Source organism: Monodelphis domestica, chromosome 4 (assembly GCF_027887165.1).
Source record: "Monodelphis domestica isolate mMonDom1 chromosome 4, mMonDom1.pri, whole genome shotgun sequence".
Classification (NCBI taxonomy): domain Eukaryota; kingdom Metazoa; phylum Chordata; class Mammalia; order Didelphimorphia; family Didelphidae; genus Monodelphis; species Monodelphis domestica.
This window is the reverse complement of record NC_077230.1, coordinates 33,907,283-33,919,507: the sequence shown is the minus strand read 5'-3', so window position 1 is coordinate 33,919,507 and position 12,225 is coordinate 33,907,283. Positions and strand designations below refer to the sequence as shown.

Sequence of the window (12,225 nt, the reverse complement as noted above, 5' to 3'; positions counted from 1 at the left end):
CTCACTCTTTACAACTATTGCTTCATGTTGTCGATGTCCTAAAGCACGTTTTCCTTTTATCTCTTTGGGAGCAGAAGTGGGCAGAGTTGTTAAAGATATTGTCCTGGGAGAGGACAACAAAAGCACCTCGTTGGCCATTGGTTTAACTGAATAACATTCTTTAACAGATTGATAAATGTAAAACAGTATTTTGGAGCACTTGAGCTATGATTTGGAGAGTATTATGACCAAAAAACTATGGAGAAGTCAATGTAGTAGTTAATGGGAGAAGGTAAGAAGGAGGTCTCATGGGCAATATATATGTATGCACACACACATATCATATATACCTTATAGATATATATTTATTATATGTATAAATTTTTATATACATTTATTTCTTTTGTTCATATTTGGATTCTGAAGCAAAATTAACAAAGAATAGAGAGGGCTGGATTTGGAGAGAAGAACATTAAGGTTCTGCAATTAATGTCTATTAAGGACTCTGGGACAATAAGAAAGCTGTTGCTTATTTATTCAATCTTTGAGGCAGATTTTTTACAGGTGGTCTAGGCAGAGGTAATGAAAAGTTGAACAAGATTGAAAACATCTAAGAGTTTCTGTTATACTAGGAAAATTGCTTTTGGCACTATTCCTTCAGTTGTACTGAGGAAATTCCATATCTATTTCCTACAAAAATGAGAGCATATGTGTATATTATAATCAGTTTATTCAGAAATACAGTATAATATGTGTAATGCTTATTATGGATGATATTAATAATTTTTCAACAATGAAAAATTATTCTATATCAAAATAATATGTTGAAGTAGTAGATTAAAAGTAAATATCATGTAATTATATTTTTCTCATTTTTTCTGTATCTTCCAGAATTATCTTTTTGATATATTTAATTGTTAGATTATATTAATTTTTTTCTGTCTGTTGAATTTTCTTAATTCCCTTAAGGATTTTCTTGCGATCTCTCTACTTAGTGATTCCAATGCACTTTGGAAAAAAAATTAAAGCTTTTACTTTACATGCATGCATTCAAATGAATATATTTTATAACTCTTTACATAATGAGCCTGAACATTAAATTAAGTATCCTTTCTGAAGAACTCAGATTTTACAACACTAGGAAAATATTCAATATCCATGAATGAAGTAAAAAAATTACATTGTAGAACTCTAAAATGCATTAAGGAATTCACATAAAAACTATCTTTTCTAAGAAGAGTGTTGGTACTTCTTATTGGTATCATAATTATACTTGAAGCTACATTCCTCATCTATTAATTTTTATTTGCTTAACTGGTTGGGAGCCCAGAGATGGTAGCATTTGAAACACTATGCATTTTTTTATTATTTAAGTCAATGACAAAGATGTTATTCTAACCAATATTTGATATTTAAAGCTTAAAATATTGATATTTTATTTACTATAAATGAAATGAAAGCTTGCCATTTCCCATGATTACTGTTTTTTAATCTGTTTCAGTGAAGTTAATCTGCCTGGTACAAAATTAAAATATTGCTTTTCTGCTTTCCAGTGTTTGTTAATAAATAGAATTCTTAAAAAAAAAAAAGAATGGTGGCTCAATAGATTGAGAACCAGACCTAGAGAAAAGAGGTCCTGGTTTCAAATGTGACCCCCTAGAAGTATGATGCTGAGACAGTCACTTGCCTCACATTGCCCACCCCTTAAAATTCTTTTTCTTTGTAAATTTACATGTTATATATTCTAAGACGGAAGGTATAAGGTTTCAATAAATAAATAGAAATAAAAAGGAATGACCATATGGAAGGAATACTAAAAAAATGGGGGAGCAAATCACATTAAAAACATTTCTTGAAACTACATTCAAAAAGGTAGTTAACATGTTTTCCTTAAAACCATAAGGTTGTCAAATGGGCCATATATAGGAATCCCATTATTTGTACTGTTTTTCATCCAATGCCCACCATAAAATAAGTTAATATATAATTGTATGTAGCATATATAAAAAGCCAATTCTGAAGCTTACTTTTAATGCATCATTGTCTAATTCAAGAAGTTCTTGACTGCTTACTCTTTTATAATCAAATTTCAGGATATATTTTTTCATTCCAATACTCTTTAACCAATGGCCAACTTGAGTTTCTGTCCAGTCAGACACCAGCAGCTTTGGGGTATAAAAGAAGCAGAGGCGTCATCAAATAGCTAGAGATCAAGAGAGACAATATTTAAAAGCTTAGATTGGCCTATGTTAATATAACCCTTGACAGTGAAAACTGCGAAAGGGTCTTAGAGATTATGTTAAAAGCTCATTCCCTAGTAATTAAAATGGAGATAAGCACATAAATCTTTATGACAAATTTCACATAATGAAAATTTACCTTTAGGTCAGTTTCTTCCTGCTTGCGCACATTCTGTACTTGTTTATCATGTTTTTTAAAACAAAAGAAACTCCGCCAATTGTATCCTTGGACATTGCTAGAATCATCCAAGATTTGAGAGGGAAATAATTAAAGCATAAAATATATTCTATTATGATGCAAAAAGTTACCTAAAGAGAAACACACTATAAAAATTCATAAATTTCAATTCCATAAGAAAGATAAAGCCATATGTTAAAGGAACTTTGGTTTTTTATGGGGCACATGTCTATGTTGGCATATATCGAAGAGAATAGGTATAACCTAACTTGACTTTTATGTTAAAAAAAAGAAACAAACAAGAAATGTAAGTCAATTAAGTTAAAAGTTTTGTGCATGTGGCATGGTATCATCTCTCCCTACCGCTTCCTCCTCTACATTAAACACAACTAATACATGATTTGTCTTGTAAGGAGTTGAAGTTTCCCTGATGTAGATTTGGAAGTAACACTGGATGTCAACTTGTGCCATCCCCTCATTTTATATAGATGAGAAATCTCAAACGTATTGATCAGAAATCACATAACCTCAATCACACAAGTTGAAGTGACAAAGCTCCAATTTGACCCTAGATACACTCTATGTCCTATATTTTTTCCTCTATGTTGGTGTTATCAAACTCAAAAAGAAATGGATCTCTTGGGGCCACTCCATAGGCTGTGAGTTAGATACCTCTATGCCAGAGTCCATTTGAGGAAGATGTGAACAACTGAGAAACCATACAGAAATAATGAGGTTCTTTTATATAAAGGAAAAACACAGCAAAATGGTAGCCAATTGGGGTAAAATCCAGCAGAAATAAATCATTTTGTCTGTTAAGAATTTTGTTATCCATTTATAAAAAGCATATCTCTTACCAAAACCAGGAAAACTGCATTGGAGCTTTTCCCATTGCAGGTTTGCCACTGCTGATCTCCTGTTCTAGTAATTCTTCTACTTGTTCTTTTTTAATTGTGATATCTAAGAATATGAATAATTCAATGAGTAGAACAGTATAAGTTTCTTCCTAGGTTTAACCAGAGGCAACAGCAACCTTTAATTGCTTCCTATTGCTAATGACCCTCTATATTATCATGCAGAGGTAAGAACATAGAGCATTGGATTTAGAGGCAAGACACTTGAAGTCTTAGCAGGGGAGCTAGTCATCTATATGTATTCTCTGGGCTTCATTTTCCTCACCTACAAAATGAGTGGATTAAATAGATAATTTTTGAGCTTCCTCCTGAAAAACTGATCATTTGGAATCTACAAGAAAATATTAGCCAGCTGCAAGGGCAGTTTAAAACAAAGCTAGATTTAAGAAGATAAAAGGATGATTCAGTCAATAAAAAATATGTTCCATCAATTGGTGGTGGTGGTGGTGATCCTTCATTTCAAAGAATACCAGTGACATCACAGGGTAATATCTTAACTTATGTGTGAACTGGATTTAAGTGAGTTGCCCAGAGTTGTCAGCCTCACTCTTTCTTCCAGAGTCATCTAAATCCTGTGGCAAGACAAAAGTCAGGATGACTGAAAATGCACCTGAATGATGTCAGTGTCTCTAATAGCCATCCAAGTTTTAAGCACTCGAAAGTGTTTGCTTCAGCCACCTTCATGGCTACTGAAACAAATTGCCTCATCCATCTGTTCTCGCAGGAGAGGTCTTCACAAGGCTAGGGTTAGACATAAACCCAAGCTTAACCCATCTGCCTGGACAGTTTTAACAGGCTGCTGCTGAAAACTATAGCTTGGAGCCACAGGTAAGAGCTGGGAAAGAGGTAGACACCAAACGGGGATAAGCAGCCCTGAAAAGCAATCAGCAAGCTCTCACAGTAGAGGTCCTAACCCTCCCTGAACACCAACTGAACATATCACCATAATAATGGTACTCAGCAGCCAAAAAAATAACAGCCCCTGAAGTGCATCATCCACTTTCCCACTGTGACTCATTCACCCCAGACTCAAAAGGCTGAACCAGATTGCCTACTGTTAGCAATGGCAATGATGCTCCAAAAGTTGTCATATTCACAATACCAGACAAATTCAGGTAAATGATGACACCCAAGAAAGTGATTTCTAATGAACCTTCTATATAGATAGGTTGTCTAACATCTATATAGGTTGTCTAACATCTATAGCTAAGAAAGGAAGCCATCTCTAACTTATTTGCCAACAGTTAAATTTAGATGGACAGTCATATAGATCGAAAGAGATAGATACAGATATATCTAAAATAATATTCATTTAAAACATTCAAAAATATATTTTCCATAGTACTAGGTTTGGGAAAATTAAAGCTAAAACAAATTATTTGCAAATTTCATATGGAATCTATTTTTTATCTATGTCAGTGATTAAAATGTTTATTAATATCAAACACTGATGCTTATAACATCATCTCTGTTCTATAATATCCTCTCTGTTCCATTCCAACCACTTTTTCATGATCTTTTCCTCTTCTTGGCACCTGGGCAATCGTTGTTCCAAATTTACCTGTACTTTTAAGCCTTTGCCAGAGTCAAAATAGGATCCATTTCTCTTTTCTCTATTGTGTCATTTTTGTTCTGAAAGAATGGTATTCTTTAGAAAACTTCACTGGTTGGTATGTGGAACTCATTCTTTTCAGAATATGTATATATGTATATGTATATGTAAATGTATATATAATACTTCTTTATTTAATTTGTCCAATATTTTTTCCAAGCATTTCTCCTTTGAAACTATGTACACCAAAAGGTCAGATTGGTGTTCTCACAGTACTACTTTTCATATGAGATTTAAAGAACATGAGTAGTTAAGTAAGTTGTTCAAAGTTCCAAACAGCTAGTAAATGGTATAGTCAAATCTGCAGAAGGCGAAATAGACTGAATCCTCCCCCCACCTCACTTTTCTCAAAAGAATCTTGACCTGCCTCACTTTCTGCATAACTCTGACAAAGGTGATGGTGAGTCTCATTAGAAAGGCAGCTAGAGACTCAAGCTAGAGTTTACACATTCATTTTAAGTAGGGAATTAGAGTGAGCCCCACGCTTAATAAAATCTTAGGGTGACACAGATTAACTAGGGAGAGAATGTATTCCATTCCTTCTTACAATTTGGATTCTGTAATATATCTTTAAAGTGACAATGCATTCTTTCTACAGAATCTTGGCTTGTCCATTTACGAGCTGGGTGTACTTGAACAAGTAGTGTCTTATTTCCAGAATCTTCCTGTTTTTGTTTTCCGTAAAATCTGGAAAATGATATTTATGTAACCTCCTCCACAGAGTTGTCATGAAGATAAAACAAGATGATATGCCTTAAAGAGAGTATTTTACATTAAAAGAAATCAGATACATGTGACATTGTATAATGCACATCTCTTAAGAATATGGCAGCGTTGATCTTGATAGGTAATTTATAAATTTAGGAGTAATTTTCTGTTTTTGCAATCTTTTCCCCGCTCACTAGCTTCAGTTTTTGCACCAGCCTAGATACCATTTGTATGTGTATTTGTGTTTTGTCTGTATGTGTGTGTGTATGTCTATATGTTTCTTTTTCCCAGAAAATTTACTAATAATCAGGCAGAGTATAAACTTGGTGGTAAGGCACATGGGATTATTCTTGGCACAGAAACATATAAGTCAAAGGTAATCATCAGCTGTGATTCTTAGTTTCCTCTTGTAGTAATAGGGATAATAAAATGTTCTATCTCATCCTTGAGTGTTATAGTTCAAAAACTTGAAAGTCTTTCAAAAATGCACATTCTTCTTTATATAGATAATATATCTTAAAAAAATAAATTCTAGGTTTTGAATAAGTCAACAATCATTAGTAAGTGCCTCAAGTGTTCCAGGTACAGCACCAAGGATACAGAAAAAGACAAAAAAGTCGATCTCTGCTCTCAAGGAGTTCTTGGTAAAAAAAACATTTTCAATGTCTATGAAAAAAAATCTTTAACATGCGGAAGGCATTCTATGCTCACACATGCATATATGTACAGACATATAGATATGTATATGTATATATGGATGTATATGTGTGTACATATGTGAATATGTACATTTATGGATATAGATACCTCAGCAGCTTCCTCTCTTTAGAACTGCCCTCTTCACTTTTATTCAGATTTTGCATGAAGACAAAAGTTGCATGCTGAAAGTTAAGATGTAGGAAGAAAAGGCACTCCATTTCCTCAATGCAAAAACAAAAGAAAACAAATTGCCTCAAAACAAAGAAAAGTTGGAGCAACATCTCACTGTAGGTAACAGAAGAGAGCAATCTGATAGTACTGGCAGATCTTGGAACCCAGCTGGAGTCACTCTATACACTTAGAGAAGGTAAGGAACCTTCAAAATCTCATGTGACATCAGAGCCTTGGGACTCCAAAGGAGTAAAGATGGAACTAGAATTAACAATGAACTATCCACTTCCAAATGGCAAAAGAATCTTGAGGTTACAGGGATGCAAGAAGGGGGAACTAGAACTACAGTGAAGTAATTTGCTTACTTCCATGTGGTGGGGGAAAGCCTGGGGCAGTAGAAACCAAAGCAGGGAACCTTTTCCACCCAGGCTACTTGGTAGGGGCAGTGAAGCAACATAGTGGGGACCAGACTAACCCACAAAACAATGGGGGAACTGGTAAGTCATTATGCTAAATATAGTTGGATGAAACAGTTGCCAACCTCCCCAGAACATGCCAGTACTGCTGTCTCCTTGACAGGCAAACCACGAGGAACAAGGGCAGCTAGTCCTACACCAAATACCAGAGAAGAGTACTCTGTAATCTTAGAACAATATACCCTTTTACTCCAGGAACAGAGAAGGATCTCAAAAGATAAATATGGTTACAAAGGAAAGAAAAAAATGGAAAAACAAGTAAAAAAAGAAAAAACTGACCTGGGAAATGTACTTTAGTGACAAGGAAGATCAATATATGGACTCAGAAGAGGACAACAATGCCATAAAGGAAACATGTGAAGCCTCAAAAGAAAGTGGGCAAGGAGTTTAGATCTTAAAAAGAATCCCTGGAAGAAGTTAAAAAATATAAGGGAATTAATTGAAAAACTCAACAGCTGGGGGAAAAAAATCATTGAAGAAAAAAACTTCCTAATTAATTGAATCCACCAAATGGGAATAGAGACCAAAAAACAACAACAACAACAAACAAACAAACAAAACAAAAAAACAAACCCAAAACCAAAACAAACAAAACAGAACCTGAAGGAAACAACCCTTTAAAGAAAAGACAGTCAAGTGGAAAAGGAAACCCAAGAACTCAAGGAAGAAAACTCCTTAAAATTAGAATTGGACTGATAGAAGTTAATGAAACCATAAGCAAGAAACAATAAAACAAAATCCAAAATTAAAAAAAAAATAGAAGAAAGTCTGAAATACTTCAATTGTAAATATGACCAGCCTAGAAAATAGACCCAGGAGAAATCATCTGAAGATCATCAGAATACCTGAAAACCATGATCAATAGAAAATCCTGAATTTCATATTTTAAGAAGTCCTCAGGGAATATTACGATATCCTCAAACAAGAGGGGGAAATAGAAATAGAGAGAATCCACCAATCTCTTCCTGAAAGAGAACCCAAAATAAAATACCCCAGTACTACTATAACCAAATTCCAGAACTCCCAGGCCACAGAAAAAGTAGTAGAAGCTGCCAGAAGGAAACATTTTAAATATTGAGGAGCCATAGTCAGGATTCTCCAGGACATAGCAGTTTTTACATTAAAGGACTGGAAGGCACAGAATATGACATTCTGAAAAGCAAAGATTCAAAGGACTGCAACCTAGAATTATACACCGAGTAAAACCAAGATTAAACTTCCAAAAGGTAACAACTGCTCTTTAATGAAATAGAGAAATTTGGACTTTTCTCATGCAAAAAAGTTGAAAACAAAATTTGATGACTAAATTCAAAACTCAAGAGAGGAATAATACTTGATAGTTTTGCGAAAGTTGAATTGAGTTCATTCATACCTGGCAAGATGATCATTGAAATAATTAAGACATCTATAATAGTTCAAAGGCAAGCTAAAGCTAAAGAATCTAAAATACTTAATATTGAAAATAATACTTAAGATTAAAGTATCTAAAATACTTAATATTGGAGCAATAAAAGGGGTATGCATCAAAGAAAGGAAGCTAAATAAGATGGGATGATATTAAATGGGAGGGAATGGGAAAGAAGAATAAATGGAGAAGAGAGAAAAGGAGATCTAGAAGGAGGCAAACTATTTCTCATTAACAGGCACATAAACAGCAAATCCAGTGGAGGAGATGTGCTTTAACTCTGATTGGACCTTACTCTCATCAGAACTAGCTCAAAAAGGAAATAACAGCCATATTCATCTGTAGAAACTTATCTTACCCTATAGGGAAGTAGGAGGTTAGAGAGAATAAGGGGTTGAGGGTGAACAAAAAAGGAGGGTTGAATTGGGGGAGGTGATAGTCAATAACAAAACATCTATGAACATGGAAAGGCTAAGAAGAGAGAAAGAGAAAAATAAACAGGGAAAATAAGATGCATGAAAACACAATTAGTAATATGGAATGTGGATGTGAATGGACTGAACTTACACATAAAACAGAAAAGGATAGCAGAGTTGTTTAAACACCAGAACACCACATTATTCTGCCCACAAGAAACACATTTAAAAAATGGACACAACACACACAGAATAAAAGAGGCTGGAGTAGCATATACTATGCCTCAAATAAAGTAATAAAAGCCAGGATAGCAAATCTGATTTCAGAGAAATCAAAAGCAAAGACTGATCTGATCAAAGGAAATAAGGAAAGAAATATCATAATGATAAAAGGTTTGATAGATAATGAAAATTATATCATTATTAAACATTTATGTATCAAATGTCATAGCATCCATATTCATAAAGGAAGAATTAATGAAGTTACAGAAGGAAAAATAAAATAAGAATATTACTAGTGAGGAATATCTCAACCTTCCCCTCTCAAAAGTAGATAAATCCAACCAGAAAATAAACAAGAAAGAAGTTAAGAAGGTAAAGAGAACTTTAGAAAACCCAGACATGATAGACCTCTGGAGAAAACTGAAGGGAAATAGAAAGGAAAGCACTTTTTCTCAGCAATATGTGTGACTTTCACAAAAATCAACCACATAAGTGGTCATAAAAGCCTCACATCCAAATGTATAGAAACAGAAATATTAAATCCATACTTTTCAGACCAGAATGCTAGAAAAGTGACACAAAATGCAGAAGACTAAAAATAAATTAGAAACTAAATTTTAGAATTAGAAACAATCTTTTCCTAAAGAGCAAATGGATCAAAGATTAAATCATAGAAACAAATAACAATTTCATTAACAACATTTATGGAATGCAAACAAAATTTATGGGATGTAGCCAAGCACTACTTAGAAGGAAATTCATATCTCATAGCTTATATTAATAAAATAGAGAAACAGAACATCAATTAATTGGTTAGGCAAGTAAAAAAACTATAAAAAAACAAATTAAAAACCCATAATTAAACGGCAATTTGGAAATCCTGAAAATCAAGGGAGATATGAATAAATTGAAATAAAACTATAGAACTAACAAATAAGAAAAAAATTTGGTTTTCTGAAAAAATAAATCAAATATATAAATCATGGCTTACTTAATTTAAAAAAGTATTTTAATTTAATTAAATTTAAAAGATTTTACTGAAATAAAACAAATGAGAAAGGAAACAACAAATCTAGGAAACAACCAATGGGGGGGGGGTTATATAAAGTATCTGACTAAAGCCTCATTTCTCAAATATATAGAGAACCAAGTCAAATTTATAAGAATACAAAACATTCCCCAATCAAGAAATAGATATCAACAGGCAGTTCTCAGAGGAAGAGATTAAAATTATTCAGTTATAGGAACAAATGCTCCAAATCACTACTGATGAGAGAAAGTTAAATTAAAACAATTCTGAGATATGTCTTCTTAACTTTCATATTAGCTAAACTGACTTAAATGATAAATGTTGGAGGAGACATGGGAAAAATGAAACACTGATATGCTGTTGGTGGAACTATGAAATGATACAACCATTCTTGAGAGCTATAGGGAACCATACCCAAAGACAACTATGCATACCCTTTGAGCCGGTAGTCTCATTACAGGCTTAGTATCCCAAATGGATCAAAGATAGAATAAAAGGAATTAACTGTACCAAAATATTATTGGCACCTTTTTTTGTAGTGGCAAAGAATTGGTAACTATGGGGTTATTCATCATGTGGGAGAAGAATGAACAAGTTGTTCTATATAGTTATAATGAAATACTATTGTACCATAAAAAAACAGTGAAAGAGTGAGTTCAGAAAAAAGTGAACAGAACCAGAAGAACAATGTATATAGTAACAGAAGTATTTTGCCATGATCAACTGTGAAGGACTAAAACCATTATCAGTAAAGTAAGTCTCCAAGATAACTGCAAGGGATTCATGAAGAAAATAGTGTCTGTAGCCAAAGACAGAATTTTAGAAGCTAAGGACAGATCAAAACCTGACATCTGCTCCTATAATATAACCTTCATGAGATTTATATTGTAAGAGTGATAGGTGTCTTCTATCATCTATGGACAGAAATAACATGGAAGTATGTATAACATGAAAGTATGGGTATATGCTCCTCTCTCCTATTAATCATCTTGTCTGGGAGCGGGAGGAGGGTAAGTAGCAAATCTGAATTTTAAAATGGTAAAAAAAAAAAACTTGTCCAAAATTGTTTCTCCATGTAACATTTAAATTTTTTTTAATTTTTAAAAATTTTTTAATTTAAAATTAAAATTGTACAATTAAAAAATTAAAAATATTTGTGTTAATAGACCAACAGAATGTTTATCAGCTAAAATTCCATATTTACATTATAACCTCTGCTGCCTCTTTTCTTGACACTAATTGATTCCTTTCAGCCTAATCAAGAATCAAACTCTTACCTAAACTGATATCCTCTGCGGCCAATAATTGCCCTGTTGTTATATCTTCTTTTACTGTCTCCTCAGGCTGATTTCCGATATTCACTTCAGATATGTTCACGTATTTTTTAAGTTTCTCTATCAAGTTGTTAGTCTGAAATTTGTGCAACCATAATAATTCTATTAATTTCAATTTATTCAATCCTTTTTTTCTCCAGCATTCATAACTATTCTATAAATAACTCATTTGTACCTGCTAGCCACTTATCTGGCCTCTCTGCTCTCCAATTAACCCCTTAATACTATACATGAAAAAGACTTATACACAAATTCCATGAATAGGTTGTCAGGGAATAATAATCAAAATAGATTTAAGGATTAACATGAAGTTAGGGATAGGGATAGACATTCGTATAGAGGTCGAAATGGGGATGGGAAAGGGAAAGGGGATAGGAATAGACATAGTAGATGAGGTTAGGGATAGAATTCAAAGGCAAAAAGATCTCCCAGTGAAGAATTAACTTTTTGAAGGAAAGTGTCACTTCCATTGCTCTCTAGTTGCAGAGAGTTTCCCAGAGCACTAAGATGTTACCGACTTGGTGAGGTTTAGACATCCAGGATGGACATTAGAAGGAGGACTTCATAGTAAGTCTTCCTTCTTAATATTATCAAATGAAACCACTCTCTGTGTGTAGATTTTATTCACAAAGAAGAGGGAAAATATTTGAGCCAGACACTGGGTTTTTAATCATAGATACAGTTCATATATATATATATATATATATATATATATATATATATATATATATGAACTGTACTCTCACACTTTCATCAATTTCCTTGAGGTCTTTTTTATATTTCTGACCTTCTTCTTCTATTATTCTTTTCAATTCCATCTCTTCATTTTTTAATTCCAGTT

The 12,225-nt window shown here is 33.3% G+C and overlaps 1 long non-coding RNA gene across 1 annotated transcript; it reads right to left on the bottom strand.

The window, feature by feature from the left end:
• Positions 1-1,857: 1,857 nt before the first annotated feature.
• On the bottom strand, positions 1,858-11,604 carry LOC103098726 (uncharacterized). The gene is made up of 3 exons (XR_008911057.1): positions 11,328-11,604; positions 2,359-3,357; positions 1,858-2,144 (listed from the first exon to the last, which is right to left on the bottom strand). It is a non-coding gene; the product is annotated as an uncharacterized LOC103098726 (long non-coding RNA).
• Positions 11,605-12,225: the final 621 nt, after the last annotated feature.